The sequence below is a fragment of the Xyrauchen texanus genome, chromosome 17 (assembly GCF_025860055.1).
Source record: "Xyrauchen texanus isolate HMW12.3.18 chromosome 17, RBS_HiC_50CHRs, whole genome shotgun sequence".
In the NCBI taxonomy this organism is placed as follows: domain Eukaryota; kingdom Metazoa; phylum Chordata; class Actinopteri; order Cypriniformes; family Catostomidae; genus Xyrauchen; species Xyrauchen texanus.
Window position 1 is genome coordinate 24,617,341 of NC_068292.1, and position 22,935 is coordinate 24,640,275.

Below are 22,935 nucleotides of genomic sequence, written 5' to 3' on the forward strand. Positions count from 1 at the left end.
TTGTTAAAGCTTGTTTCACAAATGCCTGCAGAAACAGGTGTATAAAACATTATAATCTCTTTTGATAATTGTACATCTGAAGCACAAATTCTAGTGCTGCAGCATTGTTTATCAGTTGGGTTGCTAGCAGACATCACTAATGAGAGTCAAACCACTGCTAAGCTAACGGGAGCGTTGCAGTTCTGAATATCGGGGAATGGAATGCATTTATGGTCGGAGATATCAAGTATTAATATCCCTTATCCAACTTGAATGGAACGCAGTATAACCAGTGTACCCTGACGAAAATAAATTCATTGCAAGTAACATTTTAATCGCAAATATTAGAAGATAGATTTTCCAGGTATTATAGACCTCTTTGGTAGATTCATATGAAAAATTATGATTTTTGAATGTCTGTTCAGGAGACGTTCATTTCACAAAACAGTCATTCTGCAGTTAAAATTAGGCTCGCTTGAGCATTAAGTGTCGTTTTAAGTTCTGGCTTTCTTGCATGGACGTGTTTTTAAAATGTCAAATATTGTTACTAGTTAGCTGCGATATAATGTCTGATGCCTAAAGGCATAGGGTGTCTTATTCATTGTGAAACTGTGTTTTCTTAATGGCATGAATCACACTGTAGGCGTAGACTTTAAATGCATGGCCCACCACTGTATTTAGTCAATATTTTCTACTGCATAAAATACCATTTAAACGCATCCTTGTCATGCCCCCTACGGTCGCCCCCACTCCAGCCATCAACTGCTCTAGTTCACCCACTCTAATAAGACACACCTGTTCCCAATCACCTCATCAAGGACTCTGTATAAACTCATCTCATTCAGTTTTGAACGAGCCTCGTCGCGGATCATCATTCCTCTGCTGACATCCCCTATATCTTAGTTGTTCTTTTTTGTTTTGCTTTCCAATGTCTTTGTTTTGCCTTTAATAGTGCTCAGTGTTTTCTGTGTAGTTTTGTATATTGTTTGTTTTGTCATTAATCCCACTGCACTTCCCAACTCCCGCCTTCGCCCTCCTTCCATCCAAAGCGTTACAAATGTATAAATAAAAGGTTAATACAAAATGAAAAATGTTTAATGTAGCGACTACATTAGCTGATGGAAAAGGTGTGATTTTGTAACCCGCACAAGAAGAGACAGTCACAATGTCGAATACAAAACAGCTTTATTAAACACAAAGCGTGCAAAGTACAAAAAAGGGCAAATCCAGTGAAGAGGCGTCAAAGGGGAGCGTGATGTCGGAGCCGGGGAATCAAGAGGAAGGAAGGGGCAAATCCGGGAGATAGTGGTCAACGAGAGCGGGAGGTCGAAGCCGGGAAAACAGTTAACAACTATGGCGTAGAACAAGACGGGACTAGCGGGATCAACGACAGGGGAACAAGGGGAGCTGGCAAGCTAAGGGGTAAACAAGAGGAGTATCAGAACTAGGCGAGACTAGCGGGGGGCAAGGACACGGGAAACTAAATACAATAACCAACCACCGTGAAACGGATGTGCTGTGGTATTTATAGGGGAAGGTGCAGGTGTAAACCATGACAGGTGATGAGACGAGTGCAGGTGAAACTAATGTGCAGGAGTGCAGATGACGCGAGTGCAGGTGGTCATAATGTTCTGGGGGATTGGAAACGCGTGAGAAACTAGAGGACGGGAGATAACCTACGAGCATGTGAGCGAGTAGGAGCAAAGTGGGCGTGAGGGCTCGAGCGAGCAAAAAGAGCGTGAAAAGCTCGAGGGGGCGGAGCGAGGGAGTGAGGTCGAGGGAGTGAGTGTGTGTGCGATGAAGCGGGAATGGGGCAGAGAAGCGGGGTTCGTGACAGATTTCCATATCTATGAAAAAACAATTCTAAGTATGCAGCAATCCAACAGCAAAGTACAGTAGTTATATTCCTGTTAAGTTTGTGATAAAGTATTATCAGAGTGGTTTGTGCAAAATTAGTTTTTTTAGTCATTTAATTTAAGTAATGACAGAGTAAGTGACAATAATTAATCAGGATTGGCTAATATCTGTAAAAATGTTGTAGTGTTTCGTTTATGAAACTCTCAAATATTTTATGATTTCATTATGAAAAGATATAAAAAATCCTTCAGAGTGGCAGATATGTCTCATAGTTTATGTATACTGCAACATGCCAATTGGGTTTGGAGTTCTTCATCCTTTCACTGTCCCCCATGTTTGCAGAGAAGCGTGAGGCACAATGAACCGAGGAAGGGGTTTGGGAAGGACGTAATTAGCAAACACAGGAGAAGTTGTCGGTGCACATATGGTCGTGAAGTACATGCCACTCTTTTTATTGCACTGGGGCCACATTGGTGTAGGGTGATAAAAGTACTGGGGGGTAGGGATTTATTAATGACAGAGATCATATTTAGAATGTCAATCTGAAAAGGTATAATTCAAATGAACTTGCCAAGAACAACTAGGATCTTTAGTTCCTAAAGTGTTCAAAAGCACATTTAGCATTGAAGAGCTATAGGGCAAATTCTTTTAGGGCATGTTTTTTTTGTACTTAAAAGTAAGTCAGATATTTCAGTCTGCCGCACCGATGATCATTGAACTTGATGCAGATACTGCTGAAGTAATCTTGAAGAAATGCATCACAGATATTTACCTGAGCTTGAGAAAGCTTGTGTGGCCCTCTTGGTTCCCTTGCTTTGGATCTTGATGTTCTGCACAACTTTCTCCTCTTTTTTTGTTTCTTCCTCTTTCTTCTCCTCTTCTGTATCACTTGATACAGCTGGTCCACAGTCAGAGGAGCTTGCTGAGTGGTAATCAGTGGTATCCAGGTTCACAGAATCCACTAAAAGTGTCATCCTGATTCAAGTGGATCTTTTTTTCCTCCTTCTGTTCTTTTGGAAACTGAGCCACTAGAAAATATCTGCAATTCTCTCTTGAGCTGTAGGGAAACATGAATGTATAAATAAGTGATAATTATATACAAAAAGAACAAGAGGTTGACTGATTTGGACAGTTCGATTTGTCAAGCATCACTGTCAAACCTCAGGCTGAACATTGAAATGTTTTTGAACTTACCATACATACAACTCCATTGGATCAAAACATACCGTGATCTCATGAGGAAAGCCCAATTCGGATGGCTTTATGCCGCTCTCCATGCATGCTTGTAGCCATAGGCGGAAATTGCGGGGGGTCGGGGGAGTCAGGACCCCCCCATCTGAGGGTTGTCCCCCCCTAAAATATCATTAAAATATGTGTATTGTAAATAATATAATGATATATTCTTAAAATAAGTGTTTAAGAAATAAAATAATACAAATGCAAATGGGGCAACAACAAAAACCCCCTTGGTGTCCCCTTCAAAAATTGCTCTTGAGAATTGTTATGTTTATTGTCCCCCCCAACATTTTGATGAAATTTTCGCCCCTGCATGTAGCACTGATTCATCGCAGGGAACTCCTTGATTTATTCTTATGCATCTAAGGAATCATAGAAGAGTGGCACAGAGTGAAGACATATTGTGTATACTATGATTTAATTATTTTCGTTCCTTACTTGGTTTTGCACTTTTCTTGCTATTCTCCTCTATTATCTATTTTTTTCTCTATTTTATTTTCTTGTATTTCCTTCCACATGTGTGTTACTGTGTTTATGGAAATATCCAGTACAGTGTCCCCAAAAAGACCTCCCACTGCCCGCTCTGGTAGCGGGGGCTCCCCTCGGGGCAGACGCGCTGGCACACAGCTGGCCTGTGGGGTTGTGCAAGTACGCATTTCCCTCAGTGAGCCTGCTTGCACAAGTCTAGCATAGCCCCCTCTACCAGGCAACTTTACGCCCTCAAGTGGCGCTTGTTCGCAAATTGGTGTTTTTCTCGGGATGAAGACCCACAGAGGTGCACTGTTAGGTCAGTGCTTTCATTCCTGCAGGCATGGCCGTGGGAAGAGGTTTTAAGTTGGGGGTGCTGTAGTGGGAGGTGCATTTTTTTTGCGTCAGGTGGACACCTCTTAATAATAGTCTAATAATAAAGTAAACTCACACCAATAAGAACCAAACATATTTATCTTGTAACCAGACTCCGTTGCACACAGCCAGACACATACAAATAGCCAAGACAGTTAAACATGTCCAAAAGGTTGTTGCGCACATGCAGCTGACAGGCAGCGGACAAGAACATATTCACAACAAAAGCAGATATTTATATTTTTAACAGCACATATATATTATTTAAACTTCCTCTCTGTCAGTGCGCAGACACACACTCACAGAACACAGCTAATGAGAATAATTCAGCCTATGCATAATTAAAACTGTCCACAGGTTGAAAGCGCACACGAAAATATCCAAATATAGGCACATTTTCACTTTTTCAAAAGCCGAATTTGCACAGCACACAATAATATAACCAAATACATTTTTGCAGCAAAATTATCAGTGTGAAATTAATGCGTAATTTATGTGACGTTAAACTGCTCATCGTAAGCTCATAATAAACCAAACGCTTTACTTGAGCAGGGAGCCCGTTACATTACTCCAAATGTGGCTTGGCGCTCAGGAGTTGAGTATATAAAGTCTCTCATGAGGGAATGGATGTCCAAAGCGTTCAAAATGTCTGTGTGGACATTCATTAGGGACAAGTGTGTGAGTCTCTTCTCTAGATACCTTCACTGTTGCAACGGTTGCAACGTGACGTCAGTTGACATTGACAATGATGCTTTGCGTTATTTTAATTATTAATAATTGTTTAGTTTTGCTCAAAACTTCCTCAAAACTTCCTCATGCTTAAAACTTCTTAGGTTAATAACAACCAGGAGCATTTAAAATATTTTTTAATATGTTTATTTATTTATTTTTTGCATCTGTCAGAGAGTGCTGTAATGTCTACATTTTCCAACGGGGGGTGCTGCAGCACATGCAGCACCCCTACTTCCCACGGCCCTGCCTGCAGGAGAGGTTGGATGGGAGGCTGTCCCCCTCCACCTTGAAGGTGTATGTAGCTGCTATCGCGGCCCACCACAACACAGTAGACGGCAGATCTTTGGGTAAGCATGACTTAATTATCAGTTTCTGAAGAGGCGCCCAGAGGTTAAATCCCTCCTGGCCGAGCCTGTTCCCCTCCTGGGATCTCTCAGTGTTCCTCTCGGGCCTTCAGAGACCCCCCTTTGAGCCGCTAGAATCAGTCAGACTCAGAGCCCTCTCCTTGAAGACGGCCCTCCTGATCGTGCTCGCCTCCATCAAAAGGGTCGGGGACCTGTAACTGCCTGGATCACTCACGTGATCCTAAGACCGTGACCGGGCTATGTGCCCAAGGTTCCTAACAGTCCCTTCAAGGACCAGGTAGTGAAACTGCAAGCGCTGCCCCAGGAGGAGGCAGGCCCAGCCCCTTCGTTACTATGTCCGGTACGTATTTTGCATATCTACTTGGACCGCACGCAGAGCTTTAGACGTTCTGAACAGCTCTTTGTCTGCTTTGGTGGACAGCAGAAAGGGAATGCCAGCTCCAAACAGAGGCTTTCCCACTGGGTAGTGGACGCCATTACGTGAGCCTCTCGCACCCAAGCCGTGCCCCCCCCTTGTGGGTCCGAGCACACTCAACAAGAAGTGCTGCGTCCTCATGGACACTGGCCAGGGGCACCTCCCTGGCAGACTTATGGAGAGCAGAGGGTTGGGGAACACCCAATACCTTTTGTGAGCTTTTACAATCTCAGGTTTGAGTCGGTTTTGTCCCGTGTTTTCTCAGGTCCGAGCCGGTAGAACTCGGTACACGCTGACAAACTGACCGGGTGGACCGCTTGCACCTAGCGCCCTTTCCCTCCGCTGAGGTAATACCATGTGCTTTTACCCACGAACTCGGCTCCCTGGATGACTCCTCTGTAGCCCTCTGGTCCGAGGAATTCGCCGACCAAGACCAATGCGGGTACTCAATTTACCCTGTACTGGAATAGGTGCTCCACAGGACGAGTTCCCACGTGGACTTTTCCCCCTGTGTATTTTCCGCAGTACAGTCCCCTTGGACCCCCGGTCGCCGCGTTTGTAGCAACTCCTCCCTCCCAATGAGGTAGGATCTACCACAACGCCATTCTCCACATGTGACCTAAAAGCCCATGTGATGTATTTCATCACACTTTACCTCCCCCAGCCTTGGCTGGTGTGGTCTCCGCAGGGTCTTTCCCCCCTGAAAGAATAGGAAAACTGGGAAAGATCATATGCATATGATAGTGTTAAGATGGCCCCAGCCACTTTAACTCTATGCGAGAAACATAGAGAGAGAAAAGGCATGGCTGGCGCGGCCTACTCCCATGCTTGGCTCGTAGCCTTGTTCCCCCCTGTCGGGGGTAAAGAACCAGAAGGCTTTGACGGTTTTATGGGGCGTTGGGGAAGGGTACATGCAGCCTGGCACAGCCGGTTGCTTTGGCACGCAAAAGTTGTAGTACACGTACACGGCTCAGCGCATGCCGTGATTTAAATTGGATCCCTAGTGTCGCTTCTTCGACACAACATTGAAGTTAGCGACAGATTGGGAATGTCTAGGTTACGGATGTAACCTCCGTTCCTTGTTAGAGTCCTATGTGGCTTAAGTTGGCATAACTTAAGAAAGATGCCAGAAAGGGCTAATCATGGTAAGTCTTAGACTTTTGTTACTGTAACTCAAAGAAAAAATTATGATAACACCTAATATTTACATGACATTTATTTGACTAAGCAAAGAATTAACAGTCATAATAAAAGTGCTGGTTCTGCTAGATGCAGCCTGAGGTTGCAATATTGCAAGTCGCAACCATTGAGCAACATGCCGAGAGACAAGTCATGCCTTAGTCAGAATGCTTTTTTGATTGACACAATAATAAGTCATTCAAGAGTAACTCTCTTTGACAAAACACAAAGTGGTCATAGTGATTCTGTTTTCCATTGAAATGTCAGACTGTTGGGCTTCTGGTGACAGACTCTGCAAACTACAAAGTAAAGCATAATGTCCTGATGCATGTGCATGTTGGTTTTCAAAGCAGCTGCTCATGTTGTGAGCAGGTCAACATGTGCTAAATGCTTTTGTCAAGGCATTGTCAAAGTTGTGGCCTCATTTACTGGAGAACACCCATACCGCACAAACATCACATTCAGGCATGGGAAAAACTTCCTTTTGAAGAGGAGGGGAGGCTGGAACACATTTGTGTAGCCTATAAAGTAGCCTTCATATAAAAAGTCTGATGCAACAGGTGATTCACATGTATTAAACTGAAGTAACAAAAAGAATGACATTACAAAGAGAAAAGATTACCCTATACTGCATTTGACATATGATTACCTAATCTAACATACTGTAGGTTTACATTAGTGAACAAGATATGTTACAAACTCCATGGCTCATACTTGTCATTTTAAGCAAAGTGCTCTCAAAAGACAAAGAACCAGAACATATAAATTCATCATCATCATCATATATCAATTGTCCAATGAACTGTCATTTCATCAAATTTGTATACATTATTTTGTGATAAACATGCGCATACATTCCGCAAAATACAGCAGCCTTGACTGCATCATCGGAAATTCCCAACGAGAAACCCGAAATCAGAGAATATTCAGGCCGCTTATGCCTGTGTCTGTGTGCGTGTGTGTGTTTCTCTCTCTCTCTCTCTCTCTCTCTCTCTCTCTCTCTCTCAGACTAACAGTTTCAGGCCAATTTAACACATAAACACTATTAAATTAACGTCTTCAAAAGTTTTTCTGTCTCTTTCAGGTTGTTTTCTTCTCCAGCTTTATTAACTAATGCGCTGGCGATGATCTACAAACTTTAATTTAGAGATAACCAATTACAAGTACAGTTAATTTGCCCTAATTAAAGCCAATTGTTTTTGTATTAAAATACATTTATCAACTTAAGGAGTTCAACCTTTTTCATGCATTAAAAGTAAAATGCTATAATTTTCAATATTGTTCTCATTTTTGTCAACTTCCTGTAAACAATACAGAAAAAATTATATATTCAAATATATTGTACTATGCTATATTAAAGTAGACACAAGTTCTGAAGGTTATTCCTTACCAAAATCCAAATAGTCTCAAATGTGCTGAATTCAAAATTACTGTATATGTTTTCAGTGCCTTTTTTGGCTACTTCCTCAGAATTGTTATGTCCAAATAGGTTGGTTGCCTGAGTAAGCATGTTGCTTTCTTGTTATAGTACACTCGAACTGTTTTCCACAGTCCTTCATTCATGTTGGGCTCACTGATAAGTAGTTGGGCTCAGTCGAAGCACAAACACGTCATTTTACCGTCAACGATTAGCATAACTCACCTCCTTGTTGTAAATATCAAAAGGAAATAAATAATTAGAATTTTACACCAATTATTGGGAAAATTAAACAAAAATTTAATTCATGGTTAATGAGAGATCTATCATTGAAGGGTAGAATATTATTATCCAAAACTGAAGGGTTATCGCGCTTTGTATAGCCTACAGCTCTTGCTCTAGATGTTCAAGTTCAAGTTTATTTATAAAGCACACTTAAAAAACAACAAATGTTGTAACCAAAGTGCTGTACAATGTTTTACAAACATTAATAACAGAATGAAATAGACATTCTAAAATGTTCAAAAGAACAAATTAATAAAACATTGTAAAACCTACACATAAAACTCCTATAATTCTCAAACAACATTATAGTCTAAAGAGAAAAAATGTGTCTTCAATCTAGATTTAAATATAGGCAATGAGGAAGAAGACCTAACAACAAATGGGAGTGCATTCCACAACATGGGGGCCGCAACTACAAACGCCCGATCACCTTTAGTTTTCAAATGGGAACGAGGAATAGAGAGGAGTAACTGATTTGATGATCGAAGAGACATTGGTGCAGAATGTTGTTGAAGTAAATCAGCAATGTACTGAGGGGCTAGACCATGCAAGGCCTTGTAAACATACAGCAGAACGTTGAATTTAACTCTGTAGCTAACTGGAAGACAATGTAGGGAAGCGAGAACTTGGGTAATATGTTCTCTTTTCTTGGTACCCGTTAGAAGTCTAGCTGCTGCATTTTGGACTATTTGAAAAAGAAGATTGAGAAAGACCCACATATAAGGTGTTGCAGTAGTCCAGCCGGGATGTAATAAGAGCATGAATCACTATTTCCAAGTCCTTCTGTGAGAGAAACTCCACAATCAGTCATAAAAGTTTTTAATTTCCCAACCACCTTAGCTAAGTTATTTTTTGTAATGTAGGGCAAATACGCAGTTGACATTTGACATTTGATAGCTTTATTAATCCAAGTGGGGGAAAGTAATTTGCCAACAGTTCAACTCATACATGTACAAACAACAAACAATATAGACATTGCGTTCACAGATAACAACAAATGAATAAAAATCCATAAAAAGCCAATTGAAACATGATTATCAGCTGAAGGTTCTATAGATCTATACCATATCTACAAGTGTTCATTGAAAAATCTGACCGCTGTCATTCAATAGAAGACTGAGGCATCATTAGTCACTCTCTAAATGAGCATGAAGTCCATTAAAAACTGTGTAATGGATGACTTTCAAAATACAAAACCATTTTTAATTTAGCCCTTGCTCTCCTTTCTACAGTGAACTCAAGTGAGTCTGGAATAAGGCCAATCCAGCATTCCTAAAAATCTTTATGCCGAACACAGCACAACATAGAAGAGGACTCTAGCTAAGATTCCTTGATTAAAACATGAAGAAGCATCTGGCTAATATCAAAGGATTTTAGCTTCCTCAAGAATTATAACAAAGAATAAAGCTTAACCATATAAAGCCTGACATATTCAATTATAGTCAGGAAATTGTATATATATATATATTAAAGCTGTTTAAACCTATTTTTCTACAAAATAATGTTTTTTGTTTTTTTGTTTAGTTTTTTTTGCTTGAAATCAATAAATACTCATTTTTAAATCCATCCATCTTCATCCATCCATCTTCAACCGCTTATCCGAAATCGGGTCGTGGGGGGCAGCTGCTCCAGCTATCATTTTTAAATCTCAGAAAAAAATGTATGTTATTGTCATATATGATGGTAGATATTTTTGAAAATGATTTAACAAGGTCTCATAGTGAAAATGTAGAAAACTCTATATAAATTTTTGCAAACTTATTATGTGTCTCCAGGTACAATTCCCTGCAGTTTCCAAGAGAAATGAACACTAGAGGCACTGTTTGTTTTTTTTGTTTTTTCTCCTTTCACTCAAATCATGACTTTAATGGCTGATTATGACATTATAAATACTTATTTTTCTCTCTATTTCTCAGAACATGCTATTTTATGATATTCACAAACACATTTAAAACAATTTATACATTTTAATATGTTTTAATACTTTTAATTTAAGACTGATCTACACTATCCAATGTGGATACTTTGTGTGGTAGCTCACCTGAGAGGGTGTTAGACTTAGAGTCTGTGGAATGCAGTTTAAATCCAGCTATAAACACAAACTAACATGTGATATAACAGTCATAGAAGCAGCTTGGAAAGAGGTGGTTGCTTCAGAAAATTAGCTTTTGCTTTTTGCTTCAGGCAAAAGTGTTTGGTTAGGAAGGTATGTCTGAAAACGACACCATTTTAGTTGCTTTCCTGGTAGTCAAGGGCCCCTGGGCACTGGCCCCATTGGCCTTGTCCATAATTCACCTATGAGCATGGGTTGTTGAACTGTTGATTGAGGATGTATTACTCCTAATGTGCAGCAGGTGGCACAACTGATCCCTTCTTTACTCTTTTGCGGTCTCTCTCTCTCTCTCTCTCTCTCTCTCTCTCTCTCTCTCTCTCGGATCTGATGTAAGAGCCTGTTCATCTAAGTGTTAGATCATCTTGCTTGTATTGAAAATGGACAATGTCGTGATGGAATGATTTCAGTCTAGAGAACAGTGTGATGAGATAAATGCTATGTGCTTTTCTTCTGATATAATTTCTTCAGTCACATTCAGATCATTGAGCATCTCTCATTTGCGAATGGCCGAAAGAGGACATAGATTAAAAGAGAGAGGGTCAGAAGGCCATTACCAATATTCAATACGTTTTCTTACTGACAGTGCAGATCTATGTATGTGTCAGGGGGCAAATCAATCTGAATGTATGCTGTAAGAAAATAGTGTGATTTTTCCCCATTTGACTTCCTACCATTGTCTTTCCTCAATGCCAGTATGCATTCTTGTTTCCAGATTCCTTGTGAGTGGGTACTTTCGGTCCTCAGCAGGTAGACTGATTGGATTTTTCCTATATGCCTTTGAACAAGCAATTCATTTGGTCAAAGAGCCATGGGTGATTTAGAATATCCACTTGAATTAAGTCTTCTGGAGTGTGATGTATTCCAGAAACCTCGCCCCTTGGCCCTTGAGGGATTTGTGTTATGTGGATCATAATAAAGGAAACTTGTGAAAGTGTGCACTTGGTTGATTTGTTTTTGCATAATTTTCTTTCAACACAGAAATAAGGCTTTTTCTGAATGCATTGAAGTAAGGCATATCCATAATGTCCTATCTGACTTCAGTGCTGTTTTTAAAGCAATAGTTATAGCAATAGTTAATAATAAATATTTTCATTTACTCATGCTCATGCCATCCTAGACTTGAATTTAACCACTGGAGTCTTATGGATTACATTAATGCTGCATTGATGTGCTTTTTGGAGTTTCAAAGTTCTGGTACACATTCACATGCATTGCGAGGACAGAAAAAGCTAAGATATTATTTTTATATTTTTGGGTGAACTAATACTTTAAGTAAATTAACCTGGTATATATACAAAAAAGAAGAATCAGAATGTTTATAGATGACTGCCTCAATTACTTCTGTATCATTTTGTGATCTCAACTCGATGTTGAGAACCAGAATCTGTGGGGGCCATACCATCTGTTGTAGGACTCCTTGTTCAATGTTTATTCTATTCTATTTGCAAAAGGAATGTTTGGAAATCTAACATTGATATTTTATATTGACAAACTAAAACAAAAGATATAAAACAACCATCTTAAGGCAAAGGTAAGCATCTAATGTACCAATATAACACAATAATTACAATTAAACTGCAATATATATATATATATATATATATATATATATATATATATATATATATATATATTATACATTGTTTTTATGGTTATTTTGGACCTTATGGTATTATTTCAACAAAATAAAATAGGAATTAATTCTTTTTTTAATCACTTTATATCAGTGAAGCCCAAATGCCATGTGCTAGTTGCTTTGCCTTTAAAAATGCATTGATTTCCTGGGCTCCCAGCAAGCTTAATGCAATCTATAGCGATGGCCTTTCAAGATCAGCACTAGAATAAGCATACCATCCCCTCATGCACATTTACCTCCAATGACACACACTCATTCTGTCTGTAACCCCATCACACCCCCAGGTAATGATTGTCCTTGGGCACAAAAAGTTTGTCTGCATTAGGAGTGAAGTGTTCCTAATGGGACTGTTCTCCCACTCTGGTAATGATGTATTGTATGAAGGGCCAGTTTGGTTCTCTAATGAAGGTGAAAAAGATTGCAGCATACTTCTATTTTGACCTTTGTTATCTACAGTGTCTGTTCTCCACCACCTGTCCCTCCACAGCTCTCACCAATTCTACAGTAGATCGATAGGTGTTTGTGTTTGCAGTGTGCACAAAGATCTGTCTCTTTGGATATTATTTTTGACAGGTTGCATAATGTCATCAATGCAGTGCAAAGCTATCCTTTCAGAATAGATCCTTTGTCCTACAGACGGAGGGCCATATTTTGGTCACACTTTACATTAATGGTCATTTTACTGTATATTTATATTAAGTAATTGAATAATACTGACATGCATTTTAAATATAATTTTTGTGAAACTGTTTGTAACATTGTTATATTTGGAGTCTGGATGATTAAAAGGACAATATACAATGTAAAAATGGTAGCTATAATCTGATACTAATTTAAAAATCTACAGAATAGTCTGTGAAGCTGAGGGAATGGTTTTGTGAAAATATTACCACCAACCTTTTTGTCATGTATCATAAATCAAATAAAGATTTGAAGGCTTCATCACGTAATACTGCAAACTGAAAATATGAAGAGGTAGTGTCAACTATATTAGTTTTAATCATCCATTTAAAGATAACATTGTCAATAGTAAAGAACTGTAGGCTACCTGTTGTTGTTATTATTATTATTATTATTAATTTCAGAGTAATAATACAAGTAGGGATATAATTGTATATTAAATAATTTAAAAGTTTGCTAGTTTTACCTTGTTAAATTAAGGCATAAATGTGTCATCACAGTCTGAAAAGTTTAGTGTGACAGCACATATGCCCTAATTTTAATGAGTCAGGATTATTCTTAATGAGAGAGTATGTCTAACACATGTCCAAAATATCCATGAAGTTAGAGCTGCAGCCCCTAGTTCTCAAAATGGGGCGGAATCTCCAGAAGAGGGCGGGGTATCTCTAGAAGTGGGCGGCGTTTCCCTGGAGGGGGTTGGGCCAACTCCAAAATGGCTTTTCACACAAACTCACCTGTGCATAGAATAATGCCATCCACGCAGAATTTCTTCACTTTACTGATTGTGAATGACAGAGAGCTTTCAGAGATTGGTGAAAATGCTGTTAAAAGTGTGTTTGCAGGCGGGGGCAAAGGCATAAAGGAAGCTTGAGATGCCGTAAAAGAGACCGAATATGGTTTCACCGGAGCTCTGGACAGTTTTGCAGGGGTGACGAAAAGGGGGTTTAAAAATGAAAATTGATGTGAAACGTTTTTTTGGTGCCACATAGGAATAAAGAGAAGGCTATAGACCTCAGGGTGCTATTTTATGCGGGACCTACTGTATCTATATCCCAGATCAAGCAATTATTTTTCTCTGAAATAAGTCTGATTTACTGTAGGTTTACTTACAAAATCATTGCAATGCATGTGGCTAAGATTTTGCATTGGTTTTAAGTTTTTTCCTAAATTTATAAACATACACTACATGTATTTATGAATCATGACCCAGTTATCCTTTAAATGCTTACTCTTTCTATCCCCAGACTCAATGTGTGATTCCCGTGCAGGAGATTCTCAGGCAGGGAGAGGCCAGGATGTGGTTGCTGGCCCGGGAGAGGGTTTCAAGTTCAAGTGCAAGACTACAACATGTTCCTGACCAAGAGAATGAACTAAAAGATCAAGGAAGAGCAGAGGAAATAGAGCAATAACAAAGCAGCAAGTTTTGTTTAGAGTCATCTGCATCTACAGTAATCTTCATAGCACATTGATTCCCATTGAGAAAAAAGTAATAAAGAGAGAAGGGTGAAAAATCTCCCTACCGCTTTCTCTTCACTGCTACACTCCTCCTCTATCCCTCCCACTAAGATATTCTGTCTAAAGCCACCCCCCTTTTCTCTCTTTCGCTCAATCCCTATATCTCCATCTGTCCTCTGTTCCTATCCTGCACTCTCCCACACATGCATATTCTATTATACAACACTATACTTATAATGTGTTCCCATTGAACTGCATAGAAACCTTCTAGTGATTTTTAATTTCTTTTGGCGTGTGGAGAAACCCTCTCAGTGCTGCACTCTTTCTCTCTCTCAGCTGTGTCTCTCTCTCTGGGACAGCCTGTTTCTCATTGTGAGGCCCTTTTTTACTTGTAACACACAAGTCGTTCTTTTTACGGTGAAGGTTTCCCTCCCCCTCCCCTTCTCTACACTTTTCTGTAAAGAAAGGAAGGAAGCAGATGAGAGAGATGTCTGTGAGAAGGAATGATGAAAATGCAGGGAGAGAGAAAAAGAGAAAGAAGGAAGGAGGGGTAAAAGAAGAGAGCACGAATGAGGAGAGTGGACTCGCATAAACATGAAATTCGAGAGGGAGAAGAGTAAAGCGGCAGAGGAAGCTGTAAGAGGAGAAACGAGGGATGGCTGAATGACCTGGAAGTGGGAAAAATCGGGGGAAAGGAAACCACCATTCTATTCCAACAATTTGTGGTATTTAGATTTTTACTTTCCCATGTTTTGTTTCTTGTTTTTGTCATTTATTTTCTTCCTTTACGCTCCATGTTTTGTATGTGTCCATTCTCTTTGTGGTTCTTATTTTATGCCATTATGTTCCAATATCTTTCCTGGGTATTTTCCTCAAAGCTTACGACTGTGCATTTTGTTTCTCTATGTGAAATAGTGACCAACCGTTTATGGACTTAAAGTACTTTCTCTTACTCTTGCTTCCAGCTGCAGTCTTGTTTCTCTGTGTTAGGAGCAATACTCTGGCTTCTTGTGCAACACGCATTAGACTTTGTAGTGTATTTCTTTTCAAGATTATTTTGTTAGTCTGTAGACTAATATTCATGACTCTAAAAGACAAAATGGGGCCCAGTCAATAGGATGAAGTCGGGAATAACATGTTTAGGACTCAACATTTGCATCAGTTTAATTTGCACTGATGCACTTGCAGATTTTTGTGATCTTCATATTATTAAAATGCCAATTCCTGGCATCTTTAGTTTGTTGCAATTTTATTTCACTTGAATCATTCAATTCTTTTTACCCCTTTATTGGGGTGTCCCCTTGCTCTCCCCGTGCCACGCTCCTCCCATCATCCTTCATCCCGCTATTAGTGTTCCTTCGTCTTCACTCTTGGGAAAAGGTTTACCATTGTAACACTGTATTTGTCAGACAAAATAATGGAAATACTGCAATTAGTGAACATTTCTCAGCATTCTCTAAATCTTTATGTTTATATTTTCCCAAAGTAACCTCAAAAACTATTCTTCCTCTGCTCTTTATTGTTTGCTAACTTAATTTACCCTCTTTCAGTGAGCTTTCTCTTCCTCTGTTTCTCTGCATAAATTGATGTTTCTCTCTGGGGTTTATGAGTCAATTCACTGTATATCTGGATGCATACCTGTCTCCATGGCAATCCACTATTATTCTCACTGCCCTTATCCTCATTGTTCTGCTCACCTGTCTACATATAAAAGTGTAAGTGCAGACCTGTTGTCCAAAAAGTCCTGAAATTATGTTTGCCTTCAACTTACAACCTACAGGTTCTTTAACAATATATATTTAAGAGCAGGGTTTTCAAACTGTAAAAGTGCTAGGGGTGACTGAAAGAAAAAAGACATTATTACTAATTCATTCTAAAATATATTTTAGAAACAATATATAAAATAAAATGTATTATATTCACAAGCATAGTTTTTATCTTGCAAATAGTTTCATATATTGTGATACTTTCCAAAATAATTGTTTACTAACTTTCTGGGGAAATTCTCCATGTTACTGTTGCTTTTAGCTTGCTTACTGGGGGTTGTATGGCAATATTATCTGTAAAGCTGCTGCAGAACAATATTTACTGTATTGTGAATGTACCATACAAATACATTTGAACTGAATAGAAAATAGGTTTATATTTGCTGGCATAACCACAATGACAATATAAGTGACAATTATTTAATTTACAGTACTTTTTTCCTCACACAGAATAAATAGAACTTTAAACATGTTTGCAACTGCCTTTATATAGGAAGGGGGTCAAATTAGGGGTCCTTGGCATCAAAAGTTTGAAAACCCCTGGTAAAGAGTAGTGTGTTGTGGCACACTAATTCTTAGGACCTTGTCCAGTTGCTTGCTTTGAAACAAAATGGATAACTATTATACATGTATTGGTCCTTTTTTTTTTTTTTTGCTGGACAGCCATGGTCAATATAACATTGCTGTAAAGATACTTAAAAAAATCTTCTCCTTTTGTTCCATGGGGGAAAACAGCATACAGGTTTAGAATGATATGAGGGTGAGTAAAAAAATTACTTATAAAAAAAAAATTACATTATGAATGAATAAGGGTGAACTATTCCTTCATATTCCATAAGTCACAGATGATTTACTGTACATCTATTCCACAATCCAAGGAGTGCATTGAGAAGCCTCTAATGTCTCACTTTATAAAATGTTACTCAGTGATGCCTATCAATTATGCAGAGTGCAGTAAAAAGAGTTGGCAGAAAGGAAAAAGTTTTTTTTTTTGGTCTGTCCTAGGTTATGGTGTCATAAAGAATATAGAAAGCAATGATATTTGACTATCCCTTATCAACCCATACTCTTGGGGACTGTGTTAAGCAAACATCTTATAGGTTGCTGTTTTAAAGGCATTCAATATGGTCTGACCTCTCAGAAAAGATCTATTGTATATTTAAAGCCTACAAAAACAAGTGCTTTCATGTTGAAGCAGCACTTCATTGAAGTACCTACGAAGGATATATTCTGGTAGATTTCCCCATGATCAGTCTTTCTGTTTCGAGCTCATAGATTAATAAGTCAACCATAACACAATATTGTTTTTGTTGAAATAATAAATTATTAAAGAAATTTAAGAAATTTAAGTTGAAATTACGTTCTTTATTGGCTAGAAAGTACATTTAATAGGCTACTAAATGGATTACCTTGAGCCACAAGTCTATTTGGTATTGAATACCAGTATAAAACAGTATAAGGGCCATTGACTCACCATATGTTCAAGTGTCTCAGATTGCTTGAGCCCAACCTTACTGAAGTGCTCAGGAAATCAATAGGTTTGACAACAGCACTGCCTCATGTCTCATTGTTTCTCAGAAGGCTATGAGATAGAATGTGGAAAAACATGTTCCCTTATGATTCCGTTCACTTGACATTGCATCAAAGCTGATGCTATGGGAGTGTCCTTCTACACGACCTAGTTGAAACCCTTCTACAATAACGGCAATTCTAAGATTGGCTACGGTGTTTAAGCACCACTCTTTTAGGGACGAAGCTGTCCGGTATTTAAGCAAGCATGCAAACACCATTCTTTAGAATTTTCTTTCTTCAAGACTGCGAGCATCTCTCTCATCAAGAAGACTTCGTGTAAACATACACAAGTCAGCAGATGTGATCCTCATGACAATGAGAAGACTCTCCGCTCCCCTGCAGTGTTCCGGCAAACATTTACTCCACCTCACCTCTAAATGCTTTGCTGGTGAATGGGCCATTTATGCATCCCAATTTTCCCACAGCACTTCGGCAGGAGTTTTTGCATCCCGGTCATGAGAGTTGTATTCATTGCTTGGCCCATGGGTACTCCGAAGCAGCTCTTATGGAGACAGATTGCCCTCACTGTGAGAGCATCAAGATGCGATCGGATCGATCTCGTTCTGAGGGATGATTCCACCTCATGCGCTCTCCCACTTGCCCCTCCTGTGACTCAGGTTGAGCTAAATGAACCAGAGGAGGATCTCGTGCTGGCACAAGCCTTGCAAGCCCCTCGATCTTCGCCTATATATTAAGGTTGACGAGCTCCGGTCCTCTGTTGAAGCACGGGACCTCGTTATGTTTGGTGGTTCTGATGATGAAGATGATGCCATATCCCTCGCAGCATCAGAGACTGCGAATGGTCCAATGTTGTCTAGTGCTTCCCTCCTTAAATTATGAATAGTTTGCACAACAGTTTCCTGGTGCTGAGCCGTGCTCAGTCTCATTTAAAGAGCAAGCCGATGTTCCCTTTTTGTGCAGAACATTCACAATCTCTACATAGAAAATGCGATAGAGATTGTTTAGAGCTTGCAAGTTTACAAAGTTCATCAACGCGGCACTCGTCCCTCTGAAAACGGTGTGCGTATTTGAACTACTACGACAATTGGCTTTTACTGGCCCAATCAGAGGCTCTGTTATGCTAGCACAGGGACTTATTGCTCCAGCATCTGACCAGCTTGGGCCTCAATGTCAACTGGGCCAAGAGAATGCTCTCCCCTAACCAACAAATCTCCTTTCTGGAAGTCCGTCTCAACTCCATGAGCGAGCATGCGCATCTTACGAGTGAGCGCGTTCAGGCCATTCTCCAGTGTCTGTCTCAGTTCAAATTGGGGAGAGAACTTCCAATGAAGCTACTTCAAAAAGCATTGGGGCTTAAGGCAGCGGCATCTGCCATCATTTCATTAGGTCTTTTAAACGTGAGATCTCTTCAGTACTGTGCCACAACATGCCTGGCATCAAGACGCAAGCGCATCACTATATCTCACCGCTGTCTAGCTGCTTTAGCACTTTGGACAGCTCCTGCCTCCTACCAGCAAGGTGTCACGCTGGGGCAGATTTTCAGGTGGAATGTGCACTGCAAAATATATTTTCATGAAAAGTATTTTCGTCTTGTTTTACTGTAAAATTATCGAAACATTCTTAAAACGTGATTAATTTAACTTTAGACTCAAGACAAGAAAAATCATCTGCCAGTGGGGTAAGTAAAATTAACTTGTTTTCTCTTGAAATTAAGTTTATTTTTCTTACTCCATTGGTAAGCAGTTTTTTCTTGTTTTAAGCATAAATCTCACTAAATGTGATTAGATTAATATCAAAACAAGACCAAATCTTATGCCAGTTTGCTCGCCAAGTAAATAAATCACTTTTTAAGAATGTTTCGATATTTTTACTGGAAACAAGACAAAAATACTTAAGTCTTAAAAATGTTTTGCAGTGTGGTGACCACGGATGCTTCCAACGCAGTTTGGGGTTCCCAGTTCCCAGTGTGCTACGGACAGCCAGCTTTCGGCACCTGAACAGGTGGGAGGAAGGCGTGGTACATCAACTGCCTACAACTGTTTCCTGTTTACCTAGCCTTGAAGGCTTTTCAGTCCGAAATAATAAATGATCATTCTCTGATTCACTCGGACAACATGACAGATGTGGCGTACATAAACCACCAAGGCAGAATTAGTTCCCTGCCAATGATGAGACTGATGTGTCCCCTCCTCCTCTGGAGCAAGCGCTATCTCCTTTCCCTGTGGGTGACATATGTTCCAGGCCATCTGAATTATGGTTCGGACCAATTGTCATGCCAAGGACTGATGCTGGGCGAATGGAGACTTCATCCATAGACTGTCCTGAGGAATTGGGAAATATTCTGCAGAGTATCTATTTGCCTCTGCGGAGAACACCCATGGGCAATGAGCAATTGGTAGTCAGAATTTGCATGTCCCGCCCCCGGACATACTGGTATAAAGGGAAGCGGGCGTGAGTCTGTCAGTCAGGTTTTTACACTGAGGAGCCGAGAATAGGGTACGAACGTTTACAGTGGTAGGTCTAGGTCAGGGCGTAAAGTTGCATGGTGGAGGGAGCTTTGGCTTGGTTGATCATGTCTTCGACTGTAGGTGGTAGATCACTCAGATCTTCCATGTCCTGTCCAGGGGCTAGACGTGGAGGTTCCAGAGTTATGGCCATGGATGCCAGAGGGGGCCCCGTCCCTGGGAAAGAAGGTCCTTCCTCAGGGGAATTTGCCAGGGAAGTGCTGTTGCGAGGAGTGTGAGATCCGAGAACCAAGACCGAGTGTGCCAGTAAGGAGCCACTAAGGTGACTTGTTCCTTGTCCTCCCTGATCTTGCACAACACCGGTGCAAGAAGGCTCACTGGGGGAAATGTGTACTTGCTCAGCCCCCGGGGCCAGCTGTGTGCCAGCGCATCTGTCCCAAGAGGGGCTTCTGTTAGGGAGACTTTGTCTGTGAGAATTGTCTTGGGAGGCAAAGAGATCTACCTGTGCCATGCCGAATCAACCCCAAATCAGCTGGACCACCTGAGGGTGGAGCCTCCACTCTCCGCTGGGCAAAACCTGTCCCGGTATATGAGTGGTGCGCAGCGACCTGAGTCTGAATGGATCAAGACGTGCTTGCCCCGGATCAGCGGGAGAAACCTCCGTAGGGCAAGGAATGCAGCCAGCAACTCTAGGCAGTTGATGTGCCAACGCAGTTGAATGGCATCTGTGGTGACCACTCAAGTCTGGACACCTGCTCTAGGGGGACTCCGGCCCGCAGAAAACGATCTATATAAAAATATATATAACTATATAACATGAATGAGCTATTCTGAGATGCATGTTTGTGCTGTTTTGGCGGCAAGAGGTGGACCTATACAATAGTAGACACGTGCTTTTAATGCTGTGGCTAATAAGTGTACATGTTTTTATGGGTACAATTCTGGAAAACTATGGTTTTAAAAATGTTGGTTTAGAGTCAGAATCTGGCAAGCAAACATTTCTTCTATCAAAAACAAAAAATATTTTTGGTGGCTGTGGCTCAGGTGGTTCAGGGGGTTGGCCACTAATCACAGGGTTGGCGGTTAGATTCCTGGCCCACATGACTCCACATGCTGAAGTGTCCTTGGGCAAGACACTGAACCCCAAGTTGCTCCCAATGGCAGGCTAGTGCCTTGCATGGCAGCTCTCATTGGTGTGTGAATGGATGAATGAGTCACAGTGTAAAGCACTTTGAAAACCGTTAAGGTTAAAAAAGAGCAATGTAAGTGCGACCATATTCTTGCATTGACTGGAAAAAATTATGAACTAGACTAATTCATAATAGTAATGCATAATGCACACTCTGTCACAGTTCCTCCTGACACTCCCAGCACTTACACTCCACGATCTCTCTCCCGAGTACTAATCACCTGCACCTGAAACTCGTTTCCTCATCCATCAGCTCCACCTCATAAGCCCTACTCTCCTGTCACTCTTTGTCTGGTCTCAATGTCGATTACAGACTCACTTACCTGCTTCCACTTCAAGACGCTAGTTTGTCTACATTCCAAGCTCCTCGCTCCTAAGTTCCAGCAACGATCTCCCAAGTTTTCCTCTCCATCGCTCCAGTGTGTTCAAGCTCCTAGCTCCTAGCTCCATCGCTCCTTCATCAAGTTTCCGTGTTCTCCTCTCCATTGCACCGCAGTCTTCACTCAGGTTTACCTGCATACCCTTTATTCACTCAATAAACTACACCTCCAGGTTCCACACTACCATCGAGTCTGAGTATCTGTTACACACTCACACAAATTATATTCTTGAGATGCTAGTCATATCTGCATACTTTAATTATGGATGATTTGTTAAATTAAAGTGTTGCAGTGGCTCAATTTCATCAAATGTAATCCTTTTAATGAATGTAATGTAACCCTTTTAACTATTCTTAAAAGACTTTTATACAATAAAATATTTATAAAATAAAATAAAATATGAATAATGGTATATTTCCTATTGAGCTGTACTGGTAGTGATATTTTCCACCTGCATAGTAAGAGGTACTGACAGTACATGCTAATTAACAGTTGCCTGACTGCTGTAGTACAGTGTATTTGCCTACTGACTTACATGCATAATTGTACCTGCAGTTACAAAGGTTTTCGTATGTATGTATGTACAGTACTAGCCAGGATAATGTGTGTGTTAGAGCTCTACCATTTTGTGTGTGCACAGTGCATATGATCATGTGGGTGTGTATACAGTGGTTGTGTGGGGGTTAATATCTGCAGTCCAGAGGAATGTGTTTCGGGTCAGCAATGAGAATTCCTCAGCTCTGCAATAGTAGGTCACTGATTTGCTGCTTGCCTCAGCAAAATCCCACACTGGCAATGTCCTCTCTTTCGTTCCCTCACCACCTGTACTTCTCACTTTCCCTTCTCCTATGTCTTATTTTCAACCTTCACTTATTCAACATGAAATTTTGATTTGTGTCCTTTCATTTTTTCTTTGTTTTCATCCAACCTCTGATCGCCTTTGTCCTGCTAAGACAACTTGAGACCTGAGGTGTTGGGGGTTGGGTGAAAATGGAGGAAAAGCTGTATGTGTATGTGTGTTATAAGTAGCCCTGTGCAAAATTAACCTACCACCTGCTGCCTCTGTTTGTGAATGATTTCTGTTGCCTTGCCTTTATGTAGCTATAAGTTGAGGATCTTTCTTATTAGCAGATGCAAACTGTTTCAATCACCTTTGATAAACTAAAGATTGATATACTGATTAGTTAACACATCTTCCTTAGTAGTTAATAGTAGTGACTTAAGTGTTAATGAAGAGTTACCCATTAGTTCTGCAGTAATTCCTTATTAGTTATGCATTAAATAAGATACAGTATTCTAAAGTGTTACTGATTTAGTCATTAATCAGTATTCTTACTGAGGGAGTTTCCACACCTCATATGTTCTTTCAGAAATATCTATCCTTAAGATTATTTTGTCCACTAATAGTG

General features: G+C 40.2%; 1 pseudogene; it reads right to left on the reverse strand.

The window, feature by feature from the left end:
- Positions 1-2,148: 2,148 nt before the first annotated feature.
- LOC127657647 (protein BTG3-like) lies at positions 2,149-21,632 on the reverse strand (annotated as a pseudogene).
- Between the last annotated feature and the right edge of the window lie 1,303 nt (positions 21,633-22,935).